This window comes from Pinus tabuliformis, chromosome Q, assembly GCF_031772625.1.
Source record: "Pinus tabuliformis cultivar Carrire ecotype Pingquan chromosome Q, CPIR1, whole genome shotgun sequence".
In the NCBI taxonomy this organism is placed as follows: domain Eukaryota; kingdom Viridiplantae; phylum Streptophyta; class Pinopsida; order Pinales; family Pinaceae; genus Pinus; species Pinus tabuliformis.
The window spans coordinates 685,018,844-685,032,152 of NC_142296.1; positions in this window are offsets into that span (position 1 = coordinate 685,018,844).

The following is a 13,309-nucleotide window of genomic DNA, read 5'->3' on the forward strand; positions in this document are numbered from 1 at the left end:
TATATTGCAGTGATACTTTTTGGCATCACAAGTCATGTCCAATTGGTGTACATATCCATGCATGAGTGACTCGTAGACTCGGTCAATGTAGAAACAACAGCAAAGAATATAAATATTACCCTATTGACATATAGTTGTGGTACATAAGACCAGAAACTTCCCTATGGAAAAACACTTTGAGTTTTGATCAGTGGCTTGAAGATTTATTTGTTGCAAACAACACTATATATATATACATATGTATTTCTTCCAATAATCATTTAATAATTTAATTAAAAAAAGAGTTTGAACAATAAAGCAAATAAATATGTATGTATATACCTGTAATGATAGAGGTGAAATTGAGGATGGTTCAGGAAAAAGATGGTAAAATAATAGGAAAAATGGGTATGATGGTAATCACAATATTGCCATATAGAGAATCCATCATCTCCCCCCAATCTGTCTCATTGCATGTCCTCATGCAACCTTACTATGTCTCATGTATTCCAGCATTAATGCCACCCTAGTTGTAGTTTGGGTGACCAAACTTTCTTGTGTTGTAGTATCCCATATTCTTATCCATATTTTTCTAGTTAGAACATTCCTCTTCCTTGTCCCATTGAATAGGAGATCTATATAATCGAGTAGAACACTACAAAAGGGGGTAGTGGAATCAAAGTCCCACCCATCTTGATTGATGCTTAAGTAATGAGTAAGTGTAGAATGATTATTCGTTAAGGGTTAACCTAGAATAGGGATACCTCATAGTGTGTTTCTCTGGGAGAAATAATAGTAGTCCCTCCCATATGTCTTGGGCCACCAAAAGGGCCTCTAGGGAGTAGGTTCGTTCCATATCATGATATTATGTGACAACATAACATTGAGTATGCCTAATGCTAGTAGAATCCCGTGAATCCTCCCTTAACCGAGTCAAACCATTAACCACCAATCTAGGAAGTGGGTATTCCTCTCGTACCATTAACTGAGCTTCCAACTTTGTTTTCCCGTAAAATTCTAAGGCTCTTTTCCATTCAATAGTGTTTTCCATATAGGATATAAATGCTTGAAATTGGACACCCCTAATAAAAGGATTAGGGTTCCAACAAGAATTGTCTAGCAAGATAAAATTAAACAAATAATGTTCATACAATAAATTTGGATCTCAGGCATCTAAGTTATGACAAACTTCTATGAAGACTTATGTCCAATTTATTTCAAAAGATTGGTTGTCTCGAATTTTATTTAGCCGAAAGGATGCCCATAAATCATGCGGGAAGATTGGATAAACCCTAGAAAGAACTATACAAGTAGAAATTTATGCTCCTATCTCACAAGTTTTCTCTTATCATTTTTGTTCCTTGTGAAATAATTCCTTCCATTTAGTAATTTGCTTTTTCCGTTTTTCTTCTTGGTTGAGGTGCACCGAAAGCCATGATTGTTTTAATTTTTCAATTACTTTTCTGTGGCTTTCCTTGTTAAAAATCCCCAGGTTAAATAATTAATATTTTGTCTGCCACTGTGGCATGATGGGGCTTAAGTTGTAAGAATGCATATGTGTTAGCCAAAATTTCATCCAAGATGGCATTGATGACTTATTGGGATTCCTTGGTGTATCCTTTAGAAGGGGTTTTAGCTTTACTTAACAATTCCTCTTCCTTCTCTGTCTCCTGGAGTAGGGTTCCTAAAATATTGAATTTAGGTTTCTGATTCCTTAATTTGGCTTTGAACTTGTCAATTTTTTGAATTAAACGTTTATTTTTCTTAAGCATAGCTTGGTAAAGAGGACTGCAAATTCGGAAGGCTTTAGGGCTAATAGCCTTACCTTTCTTATGCTTGCCTTTCTCTAATGTATCATTACTAGCCCCAATTCCAAAGATTGATGGTGCTTCCTCCATAGAACTCTCGGTGGGAGAAACTACTTTAAAATCTCCTTTGTGCCCAGAATATTGATGCTCCATAATGATAGTCCCCAAACTCATCCCTTTGGATGTGATTGTTATCACCTAAAAAGTGATCACCTAGCCACTCTCTGCTAGGATGATTAAAATGCACCATAGAGTATGGGTTTTACACACTAAAACCCACTTTCACCCTACGAAACAATTTAGAGAACAATTATCCTAAATAGTTTCTTATTAAAACCCAAAAACCCATATGAATAATTAAATAAACCATTATTTATTTATCATTCTTTTGAAATAATTATTAAATAATTATTTAATGATTACTTCTAAACCATTTCAATTAAATCATCTAGGAATAATTAAATAAATCATTATTTATCCTTTATTTATCTCATGATATAATTAGTAAATCATTATTTAGTTATTATCTCTAACTCATTTTGACCATATCTTCTTAAAGTAATTAATAACTTATTTTTTATTTGTTAATTACTTTAATCATTCTCTAAATTTACTCAATAAATCATTTTTTTACTTTAGTTTACTAAATAAAGATATTTTACCATTTCAAATAATCTTTCCCTTTTTAAAATATAATAAAATATTCCTAACGACTAGATCTTGAATTGTTCTAATATTTTTTTTATTGTTTTTCCAAATTTAGATTTGTCCTAACATTTTATTATAAATAGAGAGGTGTTCTCCTCATCCTCTACACATGACCATTTCATCATCGTCATTATCATCCTATAGCCTCTAAGCTCCCATCATTGAGTTCAAGCCACCATTTTTCCTTTATGCCCATTGCATCCATTGAGAGAGAGATACTTATATTTTAAGCATAGGGTCATAAAGAACCCATCCTGTGGAGGGGGATGTTGTAGATACAAGTTTGCTCATTCTCCTCACTGGGTGTAATCTATTTTAATTTAATAATAAAATCATATCAATATGTTTCCATTAGGTTTCTATTGCATTGTTCATTGTCATATGTATCTTTAACAGTTTTTTATGTTATATTTTGTAGGGTTTCTATTAAGTGTTTTGCACATATAAATAGCATTAATAAATTATCTATCATTCTTAGGGTTATTAATCGACAATAGCTTAAAAAATGATTTTTCACTCACTTTCTCTGAAAATGTCTACTAACAGTTATTGTTTCCTCATTTGAACCAAAATTCTTGGAGCTTCAGGCCAAACCCTTTATATTTCAAGCCTGCACAAAGAGACTTGTGGGGCACTGGTCCTTAGTGGATGTAGGAATTCCTATAGTTGGATGCCCCTTTTGAACTAGAACCCTAGCCCTTGGTTTCCTTAATGCCATGAATGAAGAATTCCCAAGGAATTACCAATCTATGCAATTATGTTGTTAGCATCATCTTGATTAACCCCAGTCATATAGTCCATGCTCACGATACTTCTTCTTTTGTTGAAATAACGCAGACATCTTAGTCAAACTCTTCAATAGAAACTAAGGCGTATTAAGTAATCTCTCGTGAGAGAGATGCATCAAAATTCTAATATGGTAATGATAGACTAAACTTAATTACCCCTTACAAGTCACAAACTTTTGAACCACATAAATGACATATTACCATAATGGGAGTAAATATTCCCTTTGGGTGCATTTCTTTCTATCTCGAAGGGGTGAAGGTTCCTGTTAAAAAGGAATCTAGAATTATTTGTCTATCTTGAAATTATTCGACCAATTTTTAGAGAGCCTTCTCACTATTGCTATCATCTACTCATTGATCACGATAGTGAGCTGTCAAATCAGGGCTTGGAGTCCATTAAACATTTGTGTAAATTCCAATTTGATGGCTACATCATGTCCTTGAAATTGATCGAGGAACTTGGCCCATCTTGCCTCTTCAAAAATATTCAATACATATGGTCTATTTTGGGGAGCGCCAATGTTTTTAGGCTCCGTGTGATTCAAAAACCACCCATGACTCTTTCCTTCTATGACCCTGATTACCAAACCATTGCACCACTTTGTCTATAACCGGCTCAACATTGTTCAAAATGTTTGCAATCAATCCATGTAGTGACCAAATCTCTTCAAATTTCCCGGGCTACATAAATGGAGGTTTATGCTTGCTGTGAAATAATGGGAATTGGAAATCCTTACTACCATGCATGATGTATTCCACCACCTTGATTAATGATGCATGAGATCCTTATCACAAAGTTGAGTTGGGCAATGACAGGTCACTTCTGGCAGTAATTTGAAAACCTGAGTCCCCCCATTATTGGTTGGTATATAACATATGTTTTAGCATATGTAATATTTTCAAAGGCTTTGGGTTGAACAAGGTTCATGGGGTGTGTTTTATATTTTTGAAATGTGGGTAGAGTCTAGGCACATGTAGCATAGGAAAAAAAAATAGTTTTAAATATATAAACCAAGGTATTGGCTTAGGGGAAAATAAAGGAAAAGACTTATTTTTTTATCATGTAGATTTTTAGGGGAAGTGGGGAAAAGTTTAATATCCCCTTTAAGGGTTAACTCAAAATAACATGGACAGGGGTTTAGAATTAGGGAAAAATATTAAGGTAGGTTAAATGAGGGATACCAGTTATACTTATTATTTTCCAAGTAATTCTAAACTCCTTACTTAAACAAAAAAATTCAAAAGATTGGGAAAGAAAATAACTGATAGTCAGCGGAATCGCAATGATATTATTCTTGCACAACTTGTATATCCATGTTCTTTGATAAAATCTTGCAGCCTACCCTGGAGAAAAATGTTTTTTTTCCCTTTTAAATAAGCATGAATAGTCAAACATATATATATATATATATATATATATATATATATATATCCTTCTTTTCTTCTCTTTTTTTCAAACTCTATTGAGCAGTTTCCTAGTTTTCCAATGAAAGCTTGTCCTATTGCACTTTTGAAATGGTTTTCACATTATGAAGGGTTTCATTTCCTAGTAACTTAACTAGAGATTGGTTTTCCAATGCCACTAGGTGATGGAGGTTCCCAAGACTAGGTTTTCACGATTAGATCTTTTCCTTTTTTTTCTCTTTTATTTTTTTCAAAATAAGATTGAAAAATCACAAAGTAATAATAGAGGGTCAACTAGCCAACTTCTTTATGACTTCTAGATTAGATTTCTTCTTCAATTCCTTGATAAATTATTTCTTGGATTTGGGCTTTTAGCATAGTTTCAATCGATATCCATTGTCCATCAATGGTGTTCAAGCATCATTGATAGTGCAAAGCCTTACTAATTCGTTCTCGAATATAGTTTCAATCTAGTATGGCCCTATCCATCGAGTATGCAATTTTCCTTTAAAGCCTTTATTCTTGGGTTATGTTATATTTTTTCCACGACTAGTTCACATAGTCTACGAGGGTGTTGGAGGGGGCGAAAGAGGCCGACCTTCGTTGTGGCAACTATGCAACGAGGGGGTGGGGGGGGGGGGGGGGGGGAGCGGGCGGTGTCACAGGGGGTTTGAGGGGGGTGGTTAGCCCCCCTCTACGGGGTCCATGACAGTGCCATGGGGAAATTTTTTTGGACCCTATATTAGGTTGGGAGGACCTACCTATGGTTTTGTGCATGGTTTTTGCACATGGGTTTGGACGCGATGGTTTTCGGTCCATGGTTTTGGATGTGATGGTTTTTAATCCATGGCATTGGATGCTTCAACATGTATAAATATGTATTGTAACATTGAAAGGAACATAATGAAAAATCAAGTTGGTAGTCCCGGTTTTGGGGTCCAGGGGAAAATCTCTGTGTATATGTGTTTTATGTGTTATGCTCTCGCATTGTTTATTTTCTATGTTTTAGAATTCGTATGTAGATAGTTTATGTATGGGGTTAAAACCTACATTTGGTATCGGAGTTGTTTTGGCTTCAAGGGGACGCTTTTGTTGCTAATGGGTTTCGCTCAGGCCTATGGTAGACCCTATTCAGTGGGAGATCTATGGGATCGGTTCTGGTGGTGAAAGAAGATGGCGAGGAGTAGAAATATAGATATCGAGAAATTTAATGCTCATAGTTTTGATTTGTGGAAACTCAAGATGGAGGTTCTATTGGTGGATAAAGATCAGTGGATCGCGGTAGATCTAGGTACTAAACCAACGGGAGTGTCCGATGAAGAATGGAAGAAGTTGGATCAGAAGGCAAAGAGCACAATACGATTGTGTTTCCCAGATTCAGTATTGCTGAATGTATCAGGGGAAGCTATGGCTAAGGCTTTGTGGGACAAGTTAGGGACTTTGTACCAATCTAAGTCTCTGGTGAATAAACTATTCCTATGGAAAAAGCTGTATAACCTGAGGATGAAAGATGGAGACTCGGTGACAGAGCATCTAAATGAATTTAATACTGTGGTAAGTTAGTTATTATCTATTGATATTAAAATTTAAGATGAAGATAAGTGCATCAATTTGTTGTGTTCTCTACCAAATTCATGGGATAGTCTGGTTATTTCAATAGGTAGTAATGAAACTTCCTTGCAGTTTAATGAAATAGTCTCATCCTTGCTGACAGAGGAGATGAGATAGAAAAATATGGAGAGCTAGAATGGTGATGCCTTGTCTGTACAAAGATGGTCCCAGAACAGAAACAAAAATAGGTCATCGAGTGGGATATCTAAATCTAGAGGGAGATCTAAATCTCTAGGAAAACCTGTAAAGGTGGTTTGCTAGAAATGCGGAAAGAAAGGGCACTACAAAAGGGACTATAAATCTAAAGCTCCTGACAAAGGAAAGGGATCTGATGATGCTCCTTCTACAGAGGTGAAAAACACCTTAGATGAAGGTGGGGATGTGTACCCGGCTTCTTCAAGTACACATGTAGATCATGAAGCATGGTTGATTGACTCAGGTGCATCCTTTCACTTCACTCCCCATAGAGAGTGGTTCTGCGAGTATGAGAAATACGATGGTGGTGATGTCTTCTTAGGGCATGATAGGAAGGCTAGAATCGTTGGTCATGGAAAACTAAAGTTTAAGTTGCAAGGTGGAAGGGTTAGAACACTTCTGAGTGTTTTGTATATTCCTACATTAGCCAGAAATCTACTTTCTATAAGCAAGCTGGATGATGTAGGTGTAAAAACAATGTTCGAGAAGGATACCTGTAAGATGGTTCGGGGAGCACTGGTATTGATGCGGGGAGTTCGGATTGGAACTTTGCACAAGGTGCAAGGTAGCACTATTGTTGATGGGTGCAACAGTTCTGTGGTCCCTGAAAGTGGAGGAGAAAATCTAGTGGTCTCTGGAGAGAAGACCATGTTGTGGTGTCAAAGGCTTGGACATATTGGAGAGAAGGGCCTTCGAATACTTCATGATAAAGGTATGGTAGAAGGTATGAGTAATAGCTCTCTGGATTTTGATTTTTGTGAAAATTGTGTATATGGGAAGCAGAATCGGGTGAGTTTCCCCTCTCGTGGTAAGAGGGAAAAACGAATATTAGAGCTTATGCACAGTGATGTGTTCGGACCTGTGAAGGTTCCATCATTGAGTAACTCTGTGTACTATGTATCATTTATAGATGAATTCTCAAGGAATACATGGATATATTTCCTTAAGAAGAAATCTAAAGTCTTTGACAGGTTTAAAGAATTTAAGGCTCTGGTGGAAAACCAGACAGAGAAGAAGATAAAGGTGTTCAGGTCAGATAACGGTGGAGAGTTTTGTAGCAAGGAATTTGAAGAATTCTGTAAGAAGTGTGGTAGAGCATGGCAGAAGGCTACTCCATACACAACTGAGAAAAATGGAGTTGCAGAAAGAATGAAAAAGACATTGATGGAAAGGGCAAGAAGCATGCTCAGTGGTGCTGGGTTAGGATAAGAATTATGGGCAGAGGTGGTGGAGACAGCATGTTACCTGGTCAACAGATCACCTTCATCAGCATTGGAGGATATGACTCCACAAGAGGTATGGACTGGTAAGAAACCCTCTCTTTCACATCTGAGGGTATTCGTATGTGATGCATATGTACATGTTCCAAAGGAGAAAAGAACCATGTTGGATAGTAAATCTGAAAAGTGCATCTTTATTGGGTAGAAGGATGGTTTAAAGGGTTATAAGCTTTGGAACCCAGTAACAAGGAAGGTTGTGTACAACCGAGATATGGTGTTTAGAGAGGTGGAAGATGTTATTATACATGAATCCCAACCAAAGGAACCTAAGAAGATAGAGTTTTAGCTTAAGGAGGAAGAATCAGATTGTACAACAGAAGAGGAATCATAGGATGAAGAGCCACAAACTCCGGGTGTTAGAAGATCAGTTCGAGAAAGAAGGCAACCAGAAAGGTATATTCCATCTACTTTCTGTTCAAATTTTTCTTTATCTATTACTGATGATGATCCCAGAACTATGAAGGAAGCAGTAGATTCAAAGGATGACAAACTCTAGAAAGAGGCCATGGTTGATGAAATGGCATCTTTGCACAAAAATGAGGCTTGGGACTGGCGGAGTTTCCGGTTGGAAGGAAACCCATTGGCACGAAATGGCTGTTCAAGAAGAAGACAAATGCAGAAGGAAAGGTAGAGAAATACAAAGCTCGGTTGGTAGAAACAGGTTATGCCCAGGTGTCGGGAATTGATTTTGGTGATATTTTTTCTCCTGTTGCCAAGGTAGCTTCTATTAGATTAATTTTATATGTTGCTACTGCTTTTGATTTTGAGGTAGAATAGATGGATGCGAAGACAAAATTTCTTCACTGGGATCTAGAAGAAGAGATCTACATGAAGCAACTTGAAGGCTTTACGGTGAAGGGTAAGAAAGAACTGGTATGCAAGTTAAAAAAGTCTCTGTATGTGTTAAAATAGTCATGAAGGATGTGGTATTAGAAATTTGATACATTTATCTGGGGAGTTGGCTTCACCAGAAGCAAAGAAGATCACCGTGTGTATTTTAAATTAATTGGTGACCGTGTTATTTATCTGGTCTTGTATGTGGATGATATGTTACTGGTTGGAAATGACAAAGAAATTATCCAGGATTTGAATACCCAATTGTCCTCCAAATTTGACATGAAAGATCTTGGTGCTGTAAATTATATTTTGGGCATGGAAATTAAAAGAGATCGGGAAAATAGGAAGCTCTGGTTAAACTAGAGGAAGTATGGCGAGACAATACTGCAGAGGTTTAATATGCAGGATAGTAAACCAGTGAAGGTTCCTATTCCTATTGTTGTGAAGTTATCTTCTAAACAATGTCCCAAGACACAAGAAGAGGAACAGGACATGTCACATTTTCCATATGCAAGTGTAGTCAGTAGCCTAATGTATGTGATGGTCTGTACTAGATCAGACATTGCACATGCAGTGGGAGTATTGAGCAGGTTTATGTCAAAACTAGGAAAGGAGCATTGCACAACAATGAAGCAGGTTTTCAGGTATTTGTGTGGCACTAGTGATTATGGTTTGTGCTACTAAGGAAGACCAGGATTGGACAAAGTTTTGGATATCCATGGCTTTGTTGATGCAAACTGGGCTGGAGATCTGGATCAGAGAAGATCTAGAAGTGGGTATGTGTTTAACCTATTTGGAGGTGCAATCAGTTGGATTAGTAAGAAACAATCTGTAGTGGCATTATCAACTACAGAGGCAGAATACATGGCAGCCAGTCATGCAAGCAAGGAAGCAACTTGGTTGCAGAGATTGTGTTGAAGTGTGGGGTTAGTACAGGGAGCTATAAGGATAGACTGTGATAGCCACAGTGCAATTTTCTTGGCAAAGAACCCCGTTTATCATTTAAAGACAAAGAACATTGATGTTCAGTATCACTTTGTGAGGGATATGATAGAAGACAAAAAGGTGTTGCTGGTAAAGGTGGAAACTTTGAAGAATACTACAGATGCATTGACAAAATATGTGAGCTCTAAGAATTTCTCTTGGTTTAGATAAAAAATGGGCGTTTTAGGGCTGGATAAATGACTAAGCTCTCCTCTGGCCCCCTATGGAAAGAAAACAACAAGTGGGAGAATGTTGGGTTGTGTTATATTCTTTCCACGACTAGCCCACATAGTTTATGGGGGGCTTAGAGGGGGGGCTCCCCGAGGAAATTTTTTTTTGGACCCTATATTAGGTTGGGCAGACCTACCTATGGTTCTGTGCATGGTTTTCGCACATGGTTTTGGACGTGATGGTTTTCGGTCCATGTTCTAGACGTGATGGTTTTTGGTGCATGGTATTGGATGCTTCAGCATGTATAAATATGTGTTGTAACATTAAAAGGAATATAATGAAAAATCAAGCTAGTAGTCCTAGTTTTGGGATCCAGGGGAAAATCTCTATGTATATGTGTTTTATGTGTTATGCTCCCGAATTGTTTATTTTATGTGTTTTAGAATTCGTATGCATGTAGTTTTTGTACGGGGTTAAAACCTACATTTATGTCTTGAGTCATAAAAAAGGCTCTGTCTCCTTTTATTGTTGCTTCTTGATTAATTTATCATGTCATTTCGCTTATTGTTGTTGAATAATAGTCAGTTTTTGAATAATGTCTTGGCATAATTTATCAAGCTTGTTAAGTTTTTCGATTCAATGATTTTAAGCTTCAGAGAGGTCCATCCTAGCTTGAAGAGTTGTCATTATTGTCTTAATTTCAAATTCAATAGGAAGGACTACATGCTTACCATATATCAATTGATAAGGTGTGAAACTGGTGGCGTTTTTGAAAGTAACTGTATAAGCCCATAAAACTTCTCAAAGTTTTTCAACCCAGTCTTTATGGTGGTGTTGGACTATCTTCGTTAAGATAACTTCCATAATTTTGTTGGTAGCTTCCATCTATCCATTCACTTGTGGGTGGTATGGAGTGGACATCGGTGCTGATTTTGAACTTCTCGGTGATAGATTAGACCAATTTGGAAGTAAATTGGGTCCCTTGATCAGCGATAATCTCTTGTGGTATGCCAAATCAAACAAAAAATTCTTCATAGAAGAAATAAACCAATTCTTGTTTTGTTTCCTTTAGCAAAGATTTAGCTTCAACCCACTTGGTCACATAATTAATACAGTGACTAAAATGTATGCCTTTTGTCTTGATGATGGGTCGATAGGCCTTACAAAATTAAGGGCCCATTTCTCAAAATTCTCAATCATGACTTGGGGTTGTAGTGGCATTTTGTTGATTTGTGTTGGCCTTCCCATTCTCTAACACTTATCATAGCTTTGAAAATATTTTTTAGCATCCCTGAAAATTGTCAGCCAATAATTCCCTTATCATAAAACTTTGTTTGAAGTCCTCTTATCTGCAAAGTTGCACCCATAAGGCTCATCATGACATGCCTTTGGGATATCATAGCTTGCATCCTCCCGAACGCATCGTCTGATTATATGATTAGATTTGGTTCAAAACAAGTACCCTTTAATCCAAGAGTACATAGCACTACCTCAGACATCCTTCTGTCATTCTCTAAGTGATAAGTGTTGTGGGAGTTTACCTACAACTAGGTAATTAGCAATATTTACAAACCAAGGTGTATTAGTAGATAGGGAAAAAAAATGCCATTAGGGAAAAAATATTCTATATGATTAGATTTAGTGGTATGGTGGATATGAGATAAGAAGTCGGCAACAAAATTATCTTTTCCAAGTTTATCAATGATAGTAGTATTGAATCCTTGTAGGATGAGAAGCCAACTTGTCACTCTACCGTGCGTAATTCATTTATTCATAAGATATCGTATGGTAGAGTGATCGAGTATGTACAAAAACAAGATACCTAGTAATATAATGATGAGATTTGTTTATGGCATGAACCACTGCAAGGAATTCATTTCCAGTGATAGTGTAATTCAATTCGAATGGCGTCAAATTCTTATTGATGTAATAAATAGCATAAGGTTTGTGTACCTCTTTCTAACCTAGTACAGCTCCAATGGTTGTATCTGGCACATCAATGTGAATATGGAAGGGTAAGGACCAGTTAGGGCCTCGCAAAATAGGGGTAGAAGATAATTTTTATTTAAGAGCACTAAATGTAGATTGGCATTGATCATCCCAATGAAACTTTGTAGTTTTTGTTAAGAGGTGAAACTATGAGGAGGCTACTCTTGTAAAGTTTTCAATAAACCTTCAGTAGTATCCTACACATCCCAAAAAACTACAGACATCCTTTTGTGTGGTTGGGGATGATAACTTCAGGATCACCTCTATTTTGGTAAGATCCACCCGAATTCCTTTAGGAGAGATATGGTGTCCTAACATGATCCCTTATATGAGAAGAAATTGACATTTTTTGTTACTAAGAGAAATATTGGTTTCTTAACATTGGGTTAGTACATTTTTGAAATTCTTCAAATATTCTTCAAAATTTTCCCCATAAACTATAAAATCATCCATATAAATCTCAACACAATCATTATTCAACTCAGAAAATATCCCAAGAAAAACTCATTGAAAAGTTTTTGGAGCATTTCATAATCTAAGTAGGAGAACTTGATAAGCATAAGTTCTCCATGTGCAGATGAAGGAAATTTTCTCTTGATCATCGGGGGATAACTAAATTTGTTTGTAGACATTAAATCCATCAAGGAATGACAAAATTTTCTTTCTTGCCAAATTATCCAAGACTTGATCGATGAAATGTAGAGGAAAATAGTCTTTTAGGGTCGCCTTGCTTAGCTCTTGATAATCAACACATACCCGCCACTTGTCATTCTTCTTGGGGTAGATAACCACGTGAGAACCCATTTTCTATCAGAAATAGCATAAATGAATCCCACATTTAATAATTTATGTAACTCTTCTTTAACTATGTCCCTAAGGGTTGGATACATCCTCCACCTGGGTCTCTTGATAGGTCGAGCATCCTTTTTTATGTAAATATGATGAGTACACAAATTAGGAGAGATTCCTTTCATATAAATGTGATCCCATGAAAAATCATTACTATTCTTCCTAAGAATTTCCACCAATAGCTCTTATTGTGAGGACTTTAGTTACGCATTAACAGTTTGAGTCTTTCTAAGGTAAACCTTGATAGATTTGGTTTGATCCTCCATGATAACAGATGAAGCTATCAATTTCAATTGTTATGTTAACTTAATGTCTCTGGTCTAGGTGGATATTGGTGGCCACCCGCTTATTCCACGTGGAACCCCACTATTGTTTCTTTCATTTTTTTAGTTTCCTTAATTGTAGCACACTTTACTATTTTTGGAAGCTTTTCAGGTCCCGAACTTTCGGAGCCATTTTGAGGCCCTAAACAATGTTTTTTTTGAAAAATGACCATTGGAAAATATGAGTTTTGAACTCAATATTCATTGTTGGTGGTTGTAGTCCTCGGATAGATATTTCTAATGAGGTATCGTGTGCATCAAACGGAGATTGTATGCCAAAATTACGACCCTGGGAAGTTGATGTACCAATTTACCCCAACAGGGCCCATAGTTTGGTGTTTCATCTCCTAAGGTTAGGTTTTTGGATGTTTGGGGTTTTACAT